At 36.2% G+C, this 16,259-nt stretch overlaps 1 long non-coding RNA gene across 2 annotated transcripts in view; it reads left to right on the forward strand.

Moving 5' to 3' along the window:
- LOC103001079 (uncharacterized) overlaps window positions 1-16,259 on the forward strand; it is a 133,365-nt gene that overhangs the window by 36,160 nt on the left and 80,946 nt on the right. The window lies entirely within an intron of this gene.

Below are 16,259 nucleotides of genomic sequence, written 5' to 3' on the forward strand. Positions count from 1 at the left end.
CCTCCGCCACCCGCAGTTTCCGCCCATGAAGGGGCTTCCTAGTGTGTGGAAACCTTTCCTCCTTCACAGCTCCCTCCCACTGGTGCAGGTCCCGTCCCTATTCTTTTGTCTCTGTTATTTCTTTTTTCTTTTGCCCTACCCAAGTACGTGGGGATTTTCTTGCCTTTTGGGAGGTCTGACGTCTTCTGCCAGCGTTCAGTGGGTGTTCTGTAGGAGCAGTTCCACGTGTAGATGTATTTCTACTGTATCTGTGGTTAGGAAGGTGATCTCAGCGTCTTACTCTTCCGCCATCTTGCCCCTCCTTCCCCGGCAGGCAGATTCTTAACCACTGTGCCACCAGGGAAGCCAGTGTTAAATATTTTAATTTTCAATATCTCCATAGCTGCAGCAAGGCAGAGCAATGTCTATGTGATTAAGAAGAAAATTTTGTTCACTTCTTTAATGTATTCATTTATCCAGAATAGTACAAGGCAAATGTGAAGGGATTTCCATTCATATCAAGAAGACCAAATTTTGTTAAATTAAAATAGTCTCCAGGTTGTAAAAGTTGGCCTTAGTCTTGACTGTTTTTATTTATTCTCAGCAAATCATTGTCCACTCTTTGTTGCTTCCAGCTTTTAACAGAGATGCTTGAAGATACCATGAGAAATGGCCAGTGATGAATATAATATGTTGCACAATTATAAATAGCTGGGGCAAGTTCAACACACACACATACACTCACAGACACATGTACACACACCACACTCACACACACCACACTCACATTGACTAAAAGCACTATAAGTACACCGCATATGATTAAATAAACTATTAAATTTAAGTAGAATGATCTTTCTAGAAAGAACAATGGGACCATTGTGTTGTGCAGTTCTGTTACTTGATGGTTGGTTTTTTAGGGCCTGCAGTTATAGGGGTGTTATCAACAAAGAAATCAAGTGACACCTATTTCTTTTTTTACTAAGGTCTTGGCATATATTGCTATCCTATTTATGGTGCAAAATAGATGTTAGTTCCCCAGATAACAAAATTCCCTGCTAGTAAATGCCGTATACAAGAGAAGAGAACAAGAGAGAACAACTAGGGGAATGTTACCATAGGGTAGTAGGAGTAGAAAGGGCATATATGCCTTTAAGGCTCCATTCAGAGACAGCATTTCTGCCTGTCACCATGCAAGACACATAATAAGCTCCCAATAAATGTTGCTTTTCTTTTTTAACTGAATTTAAAAAATGGCAACTGATTGGATAAAGGACAAGTTAAAGCCGACTTTAAGTTGAAAGCCAACATGTTCATGATAGGGGACCCGGGAAGGGTTGGGATTTGGAAGTATGTGAAAGCTGGTGATTTGGATTTTGACTGAATGATTTTGTCAACATTTGTAAATGCTGCAAAAATTCAGATAAAAGCATGAAATAAAGTAATAAGTAACAAATTGTGAGATATCAGTATTTCAACAAAAAGATGATCTCCACTTCTAATGAATATGGATTTTTAAAAACTGGCCCTCCAGTTGGCACTTACGTACAAGGGGATGAGATTTGGAGCCACTCTGCCTTAGTAGTTTTAGTTTCCACAAGTCACTATTGCTTGTAACAACCCATCAGATAATGCACCAAGTTGAGGGAAATGCTTTGTACTGGAAGACAAAGATGTAGAAGTCAGAGTTGGAAAGCATACCTATGCATCTTAAAGTCAGGGTCAATTTTACTGCAATGATGTCTACCAGCAGAGTGACCATTTCATTTTATCAGGTCTTTGATGTGTTACCTACTAACAGTTATCATTCCCTAAAAAAGTCTCAAATTTCCCAAATGTACAGACTCAGAAATGTTACCTAGGGATAGATTTACATAGAAGTGGTTAAAACATTTGGTTTACTTCTTATTTATTTAAAGTCCTTCACCTCATGAACTTAAATAATTTTAATGAGAAAGTAGAGACACATTAATACTTGTGATCACCAGGGATTTAATGCTCCTTTATTTTTTTTTAAATAGCTAATATCTTAAATAGTTGTTTCAGATTTCTAAGCCTGACAGCATAATCATACCTCAGTCACAAATATGGTGGTTGTAGGTTACTATGTCTGTTTCTGTCTCTCAGCATGGTTTGGTCTCTTCCCTTCAGCTTTCCACCTACAGAAACTGGATTACTGGTAAGCCTATTTCATGGGTGGTGAGGGGAAGACACATTTGACCTTCTTTTAGTGGCCCAAATTAGCCTTATTGAAAATCACAGTAATGTTTTCTCTGGATTTAGCTCCTGGCCCTTTTTCCAGATAAAGTCTAAGAAAGAGAAAAATATTCAAGTCTTGAAGAGAGGATTCATGTTTCTTTTAAATCATTTCTCTAGTTTACTGTGCCTGGTTAGTTTGTTCCTTTGGGTGTAATAATAAAATGTTATCCATTCCATTGTACATCATGTTGATCCAGAAAGGAGATACTTTTGATTCCTGCCAACATGGACGTCCTTCCTAGACTCCCAGTTAATTAATAGCTTTGCATTCACAGTCAGACCACCTCCTTCCATGGTTTCTCATGCTGTTCTCAAAAGCGAGTGTGTGCTTTCGTGTTTGGATCACGGACAAGTTATTATGCTGAACTTAGTCATCCAATTTCTTGCACTTATTAGACCACATTGTAAAATCAATTTCAAACCCTTCTTGCTGTGCCATGTGTCACAGGACATAATCTCAATTACAAAGATACTAAGAAGTACAGGTTATTTGATGCAAAGAACACATACAGATTGAAGAGAGTTTGGAACGCTGGTCATAAAAAGAGTTCCCCCTTAACAGTTGTTTTTCTTATTTTTCCGGAGGTGACATTCAATCTTCCCTGAGAATGTCCATTGAAGTTGGGCATCTGGGAACATTCCTCAAAACTGCCTGTGTTTAGTCAACTAGTCAATGCATGCCATCTATTACCAAATATGTAATATTTTTAAGACCTTTGATTTAACAATATTTTATGCTGAGAAGATGCTCTGCATTCCTATTATATAGTATTTTTTATCCTTGCATGATGGAATATTTCCACGTTCTCAAATACCTTATTGGAATCAGGCACTTCTAACACCAGTTGGGCTCACTGTAACACGTAACAAAACAAAATCACTACATTACATGGAATGGTGAATTACTGGGAGTTTATTGAATTTATAGCTGGCTTTTCTTTCCAAATGCTTTTATTATTTATACTAAATGATGTTTGGAATTCAAAGGATAAAGCATCCAATTTACCCATGACTCAATGAATACAGCAATTTGGAATTTGTTACTTGGGCATCTTACTGCTCTTAGCATGTAGGATCATCAAAATACCCTAAGGGCAGTGATAAATATTTGAATAAACAGTAGTTCAATTATTTCTGTTCATGAAATGAAAGGTTTTACAAAAGTTAAGTATTATATATTACCTACATCCTCTGAATCAAAACAACATGGGAAAGGGAATTATTCTGGAAGTGATTTAAGTCAGATAAAAAGGGAAAAAAAGAGTGAGAACGAGCTAGGATATACTAATCAAATTGCAAACTGACAGTCAATATCTGAGTTTCACTTGTGTCCACAAAAATTGCGCTAGTAATTGCCAAGTAATCCTGAGGAATCCAAAGAGGAATGCCATTCTCTATATACAAAAGCAGGGGTTTATGAAGAGAATTTTGCTTGAGATTCTGGGAAAATTATCTATTATCTATCTATCATCTATCTATCTGTCTATCTATCTATGAATTTGTGTGTGTGTTTGAACCTCTCCTATGCATTTTCTAATTGATTCTTAATTTTGTCATATACTAAGAAAAAAATTTTAAAAAGGGAAACGAATCTCCTCGATAGTGGAAACTGGGCTTAAAAATGAGGAAGTTCCCTCAAGGATAATACTATCATATTCTTAATTCTGGATGTAATAATCTTTCTTCAAAGAGAAATGTGGCCAAACTAATGATAAACTGCTTTGAAATTCCAGATGGGAAAATCACTGTATGTCTCACATTCAGATTTGTTGCTTTTGGAACGTAGAAAAATTGGCAGATTCATCAAAATAAGGCCTTCCACTTTCCATCATGATTTTGATGAGGGTAACCTCTCATATTCACCCCAAATTTTGGCTTCTCAGTGACAGTTGTTTTTTTTTTCCCCCCACAATAAATGATCAGTTTAGCACTTTTGAAGCAAAGTGCTATGTAGAATTTTTGAGGGAAAATGAGTTTGTAACCACATAAAAAATCAGCTGTTCTTGTTATGAGCCAACACTTGGCTCCATCCCGGTTATTTAGACCCAGGATCCTGGTAGGATGCCTGGGTTACCAGCTCTTTATGTTCAGAACTCAGCTAGCTGGCAACACACTCCTTCCAGTCACAGATGTAGAAGACACTTGAGTAAATAACGGTTCACTGAGCCAAGAACTCTCCATCCTTGACCACCTTTTCCACTATGACTGTTCATTCTCTTCTCTGCTAAAGCTGGGCCTTGATGTTTCCAAAATTCACAAAAGGAAACATGTTCACTGAATGTCTTCTGTGGACTCGGTGCAGGCACCAGTGATTCAAAAGTGAACTAGGCCCAGTCCCTGCCTTCAGGATGCTTGCAGGTCTCTGAGGGGAGACAAAGAGATCAGCTATTATCATATTATTGTTAAGAGCTACCATATTGCATGTCCAGGGTACAAGAGGAACAAAGTGGAAGGATGAGCATGGTGAAGGATCCAGCAAGGACCGTCAGCAATGGGTGTTTGAGAATCTGTGGTCTGTATGTCGAAAGATTAATAGGGGATTGTAAGAGGAACAAAAGAGGAAAAAAGATTATTAATAACAGTAGCCAACACTTGTGGAGTGAGTGCCAGGCATAAGTTACTGCACTTAATACCCTCGAGCCCCCTATGTGTTAACTGCTGTTAGTATCTCCATTTCACAGATAAAAAAAAATAAAAACTTTTGGGAGGATGAGTGATGGACATGATATTCAAACCCATCCCTTTACAGGGGGTCTGCTCTTTACCAAGGCTCATATATGACAACAGAAGGGAGGGGAATCAAGTAAAGGTGACAAATTATAATTGTTTTTCACATTTTTGTAGTATGGCTATATATGAAAGTAGAGGAAATAAGAGAATAATAACTATACTGAAGAGGTAGGAAGGGATACATCAGGTGGCATCATCTAAGCTGTACTACGGAGTATGGATTTTACCTGGAAAGCAATGAAGTATCATTGAAGAGTTTTCAGCAGTGTATTCCTCTGGGGTCTACTGGAGTTGAGCTGTATTATTCTGCTGTTCATGCATGAGCCAGCTCGCATGTGTGGGCAAAGAGTGGCTTTTGGCTGATTTAGGGTAACCTTGACTGGGACAAGACTGCCCCCATTTACCTCTGGCTCTCCAGCACCTAGTCTAAGCATGTTCTCATTACAAAGGCAAAGATACAAGGGTACAAGTGGAAATGCACAAGTGCTTTTACAAGATTCTCCTTCTATAACTTTTGCTAACCCCATCCAAAGCAAGTCAGATAAATGAACACAGAATTGAAAGGCAAGAGATCATACTTTGCTTCTTGATGGCAAAGGGCATTAACAAAAGGTGGGGTAAATAAGTGAGGCCAGCAAAGCCATTGAACTGAAATAGTTTTAAAAAATGGGCCTGTCAACTTATACTCCCTCCAGTATTGTCTGAGAGTCACAGTTACTCTTCCTTACCAACACTTGGTATATTTTTCTCTGTTTAAAAATTCTTCTTCCTCTTCCTCCTCCTCTCTCTCCTCCTCCCCTTCTTTCTCCTCCTTCTTCTTCTCCTCCTCATTAGTATCATTATTATCTTAGTTCTTCTGGGGGATGTGTACATATTTGGCATCATGGTTTTGTTTGCATTTGCCTAGTAATTAAATAAGCTAAATGCATTTTCATAGCTTTATTAGCAATTTAGATATCCTCTTTTATAAAATAAAATGTGGAAATAAGTTGTCTTTTTGTTTGTTTAGTTGGAGTGTTTGTCCATTTTTTCCCTGTTGGGTTGTGTGTCATTATTTATAGGGCTGGGTACAAGTTTTACTTATAGAGCTGGATATAAGTTGATTTTCCCACTTTGGAAAACTTTATGTATATGAAATTTACGTACACACATGCACATGCACACACACACACAGATTTCTTCCTTTCTCTTTCTCTGAGTTGACTTTTCATTCTCTTAATGGCTTCTTTGATGACAGAATTCCTGAATAAATCCATTCTGCATTGCATTATTATTATTTTGCTCAATCCTGTGCTAGGAGATACATGTGACTCTGACTGGAAGAGAGTATCCTTTCTGCATAAATATTTTGTGGTCTAGGTTAAGGGTCAAGCATAACACTCTGAGAGGAAGCGACATAAAACCAAATATAATTTTGAGCTACTGAGGCATTTAAAAGCCTAATTTAAATTCTGGGTTTTTTTGTATTAGCTGTTTAAATGTGTATAATTCACTCATCCTCTTTGAGTTTCAAATTCCTTGAAGAATGTATTTTGTTCATTCCTCAGACCTAGGTCCATGTCAAGTAAAAGAGATAGTTCATCTGTTAAGGTCATGTCCCAGATTGGGAGAAATATCTCCATCTTAAAAAAACGCTAGAGTGAAAGGGTAATATTATTTACATTATTCTATAATAGTTCAGAAAGAAAGAGAAACACATGTAAAGCTATTTGGAGCTAGGCTGCATGTTTTGACTTACTGTTACAATTTCCCAAGAAGTGACACTTAATGTGTTAAAGTGTACTGAGTTTCTGATGAATATCGGTACATCGTTTCATATTGCAGAGCAGGGAGAGAAAAACCTCCAGGGGAATATTATTGAGAATTTTACACGATGGCAATCTATCAGGAAAGGCCAGTCCACGTTAAGGAGAATGAAAACTGAGAAGAATTGTTGGAAGTCACTTCACAAAGGTAAATTGCTGTGCACAGAGGAGAGAATTTGAAACCAAGAGCTCCTAGAAACAAGAACATTCTAAATATATGCACAGCCATCTCACCCTCAAGTATGAGGTTTTTCTCCAAGGCTAATTTCATAGTGTTATTTTAAATGAAAGTTTTATTCAATCTATAATGCCTTGAGATTGCAGCAGGTAGATCTCATAGAGAGAAGAGTCTTCCTGTAATAACATAGGATTTAGTCTTCCACATCTCTGAGCTATTAAGAGGAAATTGTCCATGGGATTATATCATTAATTTAAAGCTGCTACAATTGTGTGTGTGTGTGTGTGTGTGTGTGTGTGTGTGTTTGGTCAGTATGTTTTTAAGGAATGTAATAGTTGGAATTCAATTATATTTGAAAAGGTATGTAATCATTTTCACTTTGTTGAAATTGGGACGTCAGAGAAATTTGCCTCTTCGTATGTATGGTAGACTGAATAATGACCCTCCAAAGATGGCCATGTCCTAATTCCTGAAACCTAAGAATATGTGACCATACATATAACAGAGACTTTGCTGATATAGGTAAATGCAGGATTTTGAGATGGGGAGATTATCATGTTGGCTCCATGTAATTAGAAGGGTCCTTATACATGGGAAGCAGTAGGTAGGAGAGAGAAGGCAATGTGAGGATGCAAGCTGAGATAGGGGGGATGTGGCTATGTGCTAAGGAAAGCCAGCAGCCTCTGGAAGCTGGAAGAGACAAGGAAGGGATTCTGCCCTAGAGCCTTCAAAAGGAAGCGGTCCTGAGAAGTAGCCCCAGAGTCTGTGTCAGGGTCCCCTTGGCTCTCTGGCTGAGTACTGAGCTTCATATGCCTAAGACAAGGTCCTTCGGGGCCTGATAGAGAAGAGCTACTGGGAAGCTGTGAACTTATTGGAGATTCTGTAATTCACACAGTGTTGGGTGATATTAAAATTCCAACTAGCCAGGGTGGAGAGACATCACTAAGTAACCCAGGCATTTATTTGAAATTCCAGAAAAGCTACATTTCAGGAGGAAGTTTTCTCTAACCCTAGATTAGCCCTACACTAGACCCACCCTAACAAAACCTAAAATCCAACCTCAGCAATGTCAAAATAAGCCACTATTTAGCTGTCCATCAGAACAACACTCGAAAATCTTTGGGTAGACAACTAAATTCAGACTCTCAACAATACGGCATTCAGAGTGTTCAGAATGACAGTCGGGGAAGTTCACCATTAAGGTTTCCCTTCAAGAAATAACTTGCTATCCTGCTGCAACCAGGCCAGTTAGCTGGGAGCCTCTGGCAGCAGTGCTTTCATGATCCAGCTCAACTTATGAACCAAAGCTCTTGCAGGTCAGCCTTCAGCTGCTATAGGGCTCTAGGATAAGTGCTTCTGTTTTTAAGTGATGTCTCTCCACTCTAGCTAGTTGGAATTCTATTATCTACCAGCACTGTGTGACCTCTGCATCCTCCAGAATCTCTATTCTGCTAGAACTATCTAATCATAATTAAATTCTTACTTTTCATCACTCTGGATATCAGATAATTTCCAAGTATGGTTGCTTGCTTCTATTTCCCTAGTATCTTATCTCTCTGACTGCTTTTCTTGACACACAAGCCTTCAGTTTATATAATCTTCCCAGCTTGCTCCCTCATTATTTCTTCCCTAGATTATTGTAAAAACATCACACCTGATCTTTAAAAATGCCTGCTGCTGTTTTGTATTCTAGGAATCTGGGGCTCTTCTAGTTACCTTTATCCAACATTTTCTTAGGAAAATTTCAAACATAAAAAAAAATTAAAGAATTTTGCAGTGAATACCCAACTATCTACCACCAATATTATGCAATTAATACTTTACAGCACTTCCTGCAGATCCATTTATCCATCTGCCGATCCATCATTTTTTGTTACGTTTCAAATAAATTCTAGATATCAGTAGTTATATCTAAATGTTTTATTTAATGCATATCATTAACTAGACATCAATATTTTGCAGGGGTTTTTTCTTATGAGATAAAATTTATGTACAATAAGGTGCACACTTTTTGTACTTTTTCTTTACATCACAGAATAACAATAGTTTTGGCAGGTGATAGGGAAAAATAATGGTAGAAGAAATGAGCAAAAATAATGATTTTTCCTTTACACAAAAATCATAGTTTACATATACTCATACAAGTACCTATATGAAATTGTTTGAAATAGTTATGAAAACATTAGTTATAATAATACTGGGGTGGTAGATTGGGGAGGATTTTAAATGTGTATTTAGGTTACTATTTTATGTTATTTTTGTCAGAGTCTAACATATAAGTTTTTAACAATAAAATAAGAGGTGTTGATCATACTGACTTGAAGGGAATGAACATAAAGATTGAAAACAGAGAAACTAGGAATTTGACAGAGACCTTAGGGTGAGAGATACAGGATGGGAGAAATGCTTTGCTTATAAATGCCAGGAAGTCATGTTGATGACGAACTAATACATGCTAATTTAGCTTTATTAATTTAGTTTTGTCTACTTACTTTGGCATAGCATATTGAATATTTGGAAGATAACATAAGCAAAACATCACACATAAATATCTAGAGGTAAAATAGATGGGTTTTTCAACTATATTTAATTGCATTACTACTATTAGCATTATTATCACTGCTATTACTATTGCTAAAGCTTTTATTTTATTGATTGAATCTTCCAGTTTGTCGGCTCTCATTACCAAATAGCTCTGTAAGTACTATCCATAGGTTAATATCTATAGATAAGAGATAGTTCTATAGACCCCACATTTTTAAACACTATAAATACTATTTTGTTAATAGGTTGCTTCCTTTATATTAAGTTACCCCTAAAAAATACTTTCTTACAAATAGCATATGCAGTTTTAAAACTCAACAGATTTGGGTTTAATCACAATTACTGAGAACTCAAGCTGCCAGCTTGATTTTGGCTAGCTCATGCTCTAGATGAGCTAGCCAAAAGTTATTTCATAAATAAAAGCCATGAGTTCTCAAATAGAAAATTGCCTTGCTCAGTTAATAGTGGAATTGGGGTAGAAAAGTTGTTCAGTTCTGAAGGCAATGGCTTTTCCCCCTGCCCCAACTTGCCTTCCCAGTTCATCCTTAGAAAATCCACATTTTTCTTCTAACAAGAATATCATCACATGCCCAGGGCGGTCCGAAGAACTTCGGAGATGGGTCAGAGTAAATGACTGTAGTTTTCTTAAACTTGAGGGCGCTCGCATTTATCTTTGCCTCTAAGAAAGAGAAACAGAGAGGGAACTGTAGGTAGGGGAAAAGTACCTTGGAAGGAAGTATGGTTTCTCCTATTTTCTAAATAGCTTTAATTGCCTTTAAATAATTATAAAAGTAATTGATGTTTAGTTTAAACAGTTTGGAAACTACATAACAAAAGCACATAGAAGAAAACAAAAATCATTATAACCTCCTCACACAAAGGTAAACACCTTGCGGTGTAAATGTTTCTGGTTTTATATATATGCATATCAAATAATGTACAATTATATAATATGAAATGATATATAATAATACATATACTCTCCAGCTAGCTAACTAACATTTTTAGAGAAAAAAGAATATAACTTAAATTATCAATAGGAATTATTATAGTGATTACTTTGAATTCCATTGAAAGAATGTTGTACTGTAATATATATATACACACATGTACATGTGTACGTTTTTTCTTTTAAGACTTTATTTTTTTAGATCAGTTTTAGGTTTACCACAAAATTGAGAGGGAGATACAGAGACTTCTCATATACCACCAGCCCACATGCATAGCCTCGCCCATTATCAACATCACTCACAGGAATGGTACATTTTTTACCAAGGCTGGACCTACAGTCACACATCATCATTACCTGAAGTTCATAGCTTACCTTAGGATTCACTCTTGGTGTTGTACCTTCTATGGGTTTGGGTAAATGTATAGTGGCCTACAGCCATCTTATCATATCACAGTGTTTTTCACTGCCCTCAGAATCCTCTGTGCTCTGCCCATTCATTTCTCCCCCTGCCTCTAGCCAGCAAACATTCATCTTTTTACTGTCTCCATAGCTTTGCCCTTTCCAGAATGTCATATAGTTGGAATCATAGTATATAGTCTTTTCAGATTGCCTTCTTTCATTTAATAATATGCATTTAAGTTTCCTCCATGTCTTTTCTTTTTTTTTTTTTTTTAATTGAAATAAAGAAGTTTATTACACAGGTCCTGGAAGAGGCACATAGCACAACACCAATATCTTTGAATCAACCCTTTGTTGATAGCTTAAAAGTTTGTATGCCCAGGGTGATGTGCCAGAGTTAGATCCAGGATGGGCAAGAAGTAGGAAAATGAGGATTATGAGAGAAGAAATAGAAAGGGAAACCCTGTGCTTTCATCTCACAAGAGTTCCCAAAAGGAAGATCAATTTTCAGAAAAGAATGCATATGGAAATAGAGGATCTGGAAATTGTCCATGTGTTTTCATAGCTTGATAACTCATTTCTTTATAGCACTGAGTACTATTGCTCTCAATATGTATATATCTTTAGGGAAAAATTCAATAGCGATATTTTTTTCTAATAGAACATGTTAATAATAAATGTGGGCATTTAAATTAACATGTATCACTAGTGAAAACTAGTATTAAATGTATTTGCTTTTCATATATTTTGGATATTAATCTATTAATTTATAATATTTATTTCCTTATTGATAGTAGGAGCTCTTTGTGTATTTAGTACAATCACTCTTTTCTTTCATATATATTTCAAATTATTTTTACCTGATTATTTTAACTTTTGTGTTGGTAAAAGGCATTCTTTCTATTTGTTTATGTATCTGTTTTAGGGGTAGAAAGTGATGGGATCATTCTTTCTAAAATCAACATTTACAACATGAAAATTCAAAATTCACCTGCCCACATCACTATCTTATTACAGAATGCATTCCCATAGAATAGAACTGGTGTTTGATTGATTTTACCCTTCAATCAGGCATACCTGTTTCACAATTTAAAGTTCTCTCTGCGCAACATGTAAAGAGGTTGATATTCTTGCATGCCAAACAGTAAATCTATAGGAAAACTGCCCATAACGTTTCTTTCAAGGTGCTTAGTGAGATAGGCTTTGAAGAAATAGAAAATTTGACCTATATTGATTCTGTGTCCTTTGAGAAACAGGCAGCTTAGGCTTGATTAATGAATATTTCCCATCTCATTTATGTCCCCAATCCCTGAAATTGACATCTGACAATTCCAGTGTATTGTTCCAAAGTAAATTATGTTGAGTGCGTTCTCTGGTTGTAGTATCTCTTTGCCTCCAAATGGCCAAGTGCTATATTCCCAGCCATGTAGACAACAGCTAGTTTGGGAAGAAGCAAAAGAAACAAAATCAAAACAAAGCAAATCAAACCAAAAAAATTGAAATATGATAAATATGCTCTGAACCTTAGACCATAGCTACATTGAAATATTTTTGAGATGGTTTTTCTTGCATCCATGGACTCCCAAAGGACCTTTTTGTTTTGTTTTTTTTTATATTTAAAATAGAGTAACAATATCAGTATGAGTTAACCAATAGGAGACTGGAGATTTTGTGTCATTATTCTGAGATTAAAATTGCGTGCTCTTTTTCATGAATTTATAATCCGACATCTACACTGATATCTACAATTAAAGAATCTCAGAAATGTAAGGGATCTTATAGATATGTTAATGGAGTGTTTTCTATAAAAGGATATACATTAAAATCATCTGGGAATATATATGTATTTTTTTAAATACACATGTCAGGCTTATTTCCTAGAACAGGAATTGGTAAAAAAAAAGCTCTCTGTAAAGGGACAGATACGAAATATTATAGGTTTTGTAGTTCATTCAGTCTTCATAGCAATGACTCACCTCGCTATTCTAGCCAAAAAGTAGCCATAGATAATACCTAAACAAATAGGTGTAGCTGTGGTCCAATAGAACTTTATTTATAAAAACAGATAGTTGTCCAGATTTGGCCCAGGGCTGTAGTTTGCTGACCTCTGCTGTATAAGCTCAGTTTGATGTGTTAGCGACTTAACTGGCTATAGAAAAACAATAGCATTTGTCTTCAGAGGAGGATTGCAGAAACCAGTTTCTCTGATATATCACCCACAATGTCTCGAATAAATTTAAAAAATACTGGACATGAGAAGGAAACAGAAAATACCAGCCACAGTGAAGAGGAATAATACTTTAAAGTAAGAGATTCACAATTGCTCAAACGTTGAAATTAGCAAAGCCTTTAAAATAAGGCTTTGATAAGTTAGTTAAAAGTACACTGAAAATGATGACTATATAGGTAAAAATATTAGGAGTTTAGGGGAGATAATGAAACATAAAAGAGAATCAGGTTTAATAAGAATTAAAGAATACAGAAGTTGAAATAAATAATAAACATGAAGACCAGACAATAGAGAACAAAGTGGGTCTTGGGTAAAAGGGAGGCGGGTATTCCCAGCAGAGGAGACAATTTAAGCAAACTCATGGCAGCATTAAAAAGAAATGCATGTCATAAAAACTGCACAGAGGTGGAGTGACTTGTCCAATATCATGCAAGAACTCAGTGGCAGAGCTCATTTTCAAGTTCAATATTCTTTCCACATCTTCTTCCCTGGTGGTAAGTATCCAGGCTCTGCCTAACACACTGCTTCAAGCTTCTTGAACAGGATACTTGCCTGATTAATTGCCCTCCGAATAGGTGCTCAGAGCAAATTATCATCTTCACTTCATATTTGCAGCCACGGTTGTTTTTTTAAGGGAAGCCATTTATCCATACTGGCAAATTAAAACAGTTATGATCATGGTAATAACATCATTTGAATAATCAAATGCAATTGAAAGTAAATGTGCCAGTTTAGGCTGGACATGAGCTATTGTAATGTGCATTTATGTTTAACATCCTTATGTTTCCCTGGATGCTGTGATGGACTGAGCTCTGCAATTTAGTTGTATAGGCAAATTTTCTTTCAACCATCTCTATCCCTACATTTGAAAGGGAGGGGGAACAATCAACTTGTTGTAAACTGATTATAAACAAATTACAATAGGGCTCAGGTAATGAAGGATGGGCAATTATAATTGCATTCAAATTATTATTATTGGCACAGCTATATTGGACTAGTGTTAAGTAGACATGAAATAAACTGGATTTAACAAAGCAAATCTGCCCTTTTGTGCGTTTCACGTAGTCTTGCTGAATACTACAGTATATTGTAAAGTGTGGATGTTTCTATTTTGGCTGCTCTAGAAATTCTCATATTAGTTGAAGATAGTGTCTGCTAAAATTTTTAGCTTTCTATACAGGAAAGGCACAATGTGTTTGGAAGTTGGAACTCCAAGATGTGTATTAAAGAAAAATTTCCATATCAAAGACATTGCTTTTATCTACATCTTGTATTTACTTGAGATAGGTTGGGACTAAAGAGCAGAGTGTGACATGCTATCGTTACAGCTCTCCAAGCTTACCCTGTAGGGGTCACAAGTTTTGGAGACCAACTTACTCTCCCTCCAACTGTAATTGAGCTGAATGTATAAACATATTCCAAATGATCAAGCCACGGATGGCACCTGCTTCTGTGACAATTTATACCAATAAATAAGGACTCAAAACCCCCTTTCCAGGCTTTATTGTTCTGTATAGAAAACAATAAATCAAATCCATCTACATTTCTTTTCCACGCAAGACTTGCTAGACATTTCAAAATAAGTGTACTACAGTAACTAGTTGGCTGACAAACCACTTTACACAGTGAATATATACAACTTGAGGCTCTTAGAGTAACAATTGTGAATTCGTCTATTGAATTTATTTATATATAATTGCTAAAAGTATTGAGATGGTCTTAGCTAAAGACCATCTATGGGCGTCATAGAGGGGGGGTGTCCCCTGATATAACCAGGCCGTCCCTGTGGGTGGAAAAGATGGACCTCTCTAGACTTCCCACCCTGTAGATTCTTGATATAAATAACAAAGTGAAACAATCATACATTGCCCACAAATGTGTCCTCATATGCTGTACTTTCATCAACTTTAGGCAAGTATGATTAACTGGGCAAGTATGTTAACTAACAGGCATGAAATAATAATTGAGGTTTAAATATTTGGCATTTCATTTTTCTAGAAGATCTCTCAGAATAAAAACATCTTTGTGCCTGGGCTAATTGATAATAAACCCACTAAATTAATCCCTAAGTCCATAGCCAACAGAAATAGAAACCAAAATTAATGATTACTGTCAACATATGTTATTATGTACCTGGCACCAGGCTGAGCATCTTACAAATATAAACTTATTTTTTTTTATCAATGGCCCTATGACAGAGTTATTACTATTATCCCAATTTTATCGATGAGGAAACTGAAGGTTATATATATTATTCAAGAATTTGGCTGCTCAAGAAAGTGGAGACAAGAGTACCAACAGCAAAATCCATACTCTGAACCAGAGATCTGCAAACTAGACTGGGGGTCAATCTGGCCCATCTTTGTTTGGCCCGTGAGCTACTTTTAAATAGCCAAAAAGAAAAAAAAAATCAAAGATGTACAATATTTCCTCAGCCATGAAAGTTATGCTAAATTCAAATGTAAATGTCCACAAATAAAGTTTTATTACAGTACCGCTGTGCTCATTATGTATTCTCCACGCCTGTTTTCCTACTATAGTGGCAGAGTTGAGTGGTTGTAACAGAGACCATATGTGGATACAGCTATGCTCAGATGTATTCTCCATGTCTGTTTTCCTGCTATGGTGGCAGGGTTGTAACAGAGACCAGATGTGGTTCTGTCATCACTTTGCCCTGCTGCTTGGCACACTACAACTTGAGCGATGCAGTTATAACTGACAGTGTTTTGGTGCCTCATATATGGCACTCAAATAGGGCAAAAAATATCAAGATATTTTATTTATCTTTTTATTACTAGTGCATAATAAACAATGTCAAAATAACAATAAGAAGAAAAAATAATGTTGTGATTTAAAGGCACAATAGTGTGGATTATTTTGTTATTGAATCAGAAGTCAAAGAATTGTGTTTATTATGCAATGGCATTACAGCTATTCTAAAAGAATTCATTATACATTGACTTTAGCAAACTAAGCACTCATGACAATATCCCTATTGTGGGATACTGGAAAGCAATGTTCAGAAAAATTAGAAAATTTGAAACAATATCTTATCACAGCAGAACTGCTTCACAAAAATAAAAATAAGACCACAACTAAAGTGCCTGAGTGACTCATTTGTTAGCCAAGCAAAGAAAATGGTTTACCAATTGTGGGTTAATTACACCATCTTTGATTACAACA

The sequence above is a fragment of the Balaenoptera acutorostrata genome, chromosome 16 (assembly GCF_949987535.1).
Source record: "Balaenoptera acutorostrata chromosome 16, mBalAcu1.1, whole genome shotgun sequence".
Classification (NCBI taxonomy): domain Eukaryota; kingdom Metazoa; phylum Chordata; class Mammalia; order Artiodactyla; family Balaenopteridae; genus Balaenoptera; species Balaenoptera acutorostrata.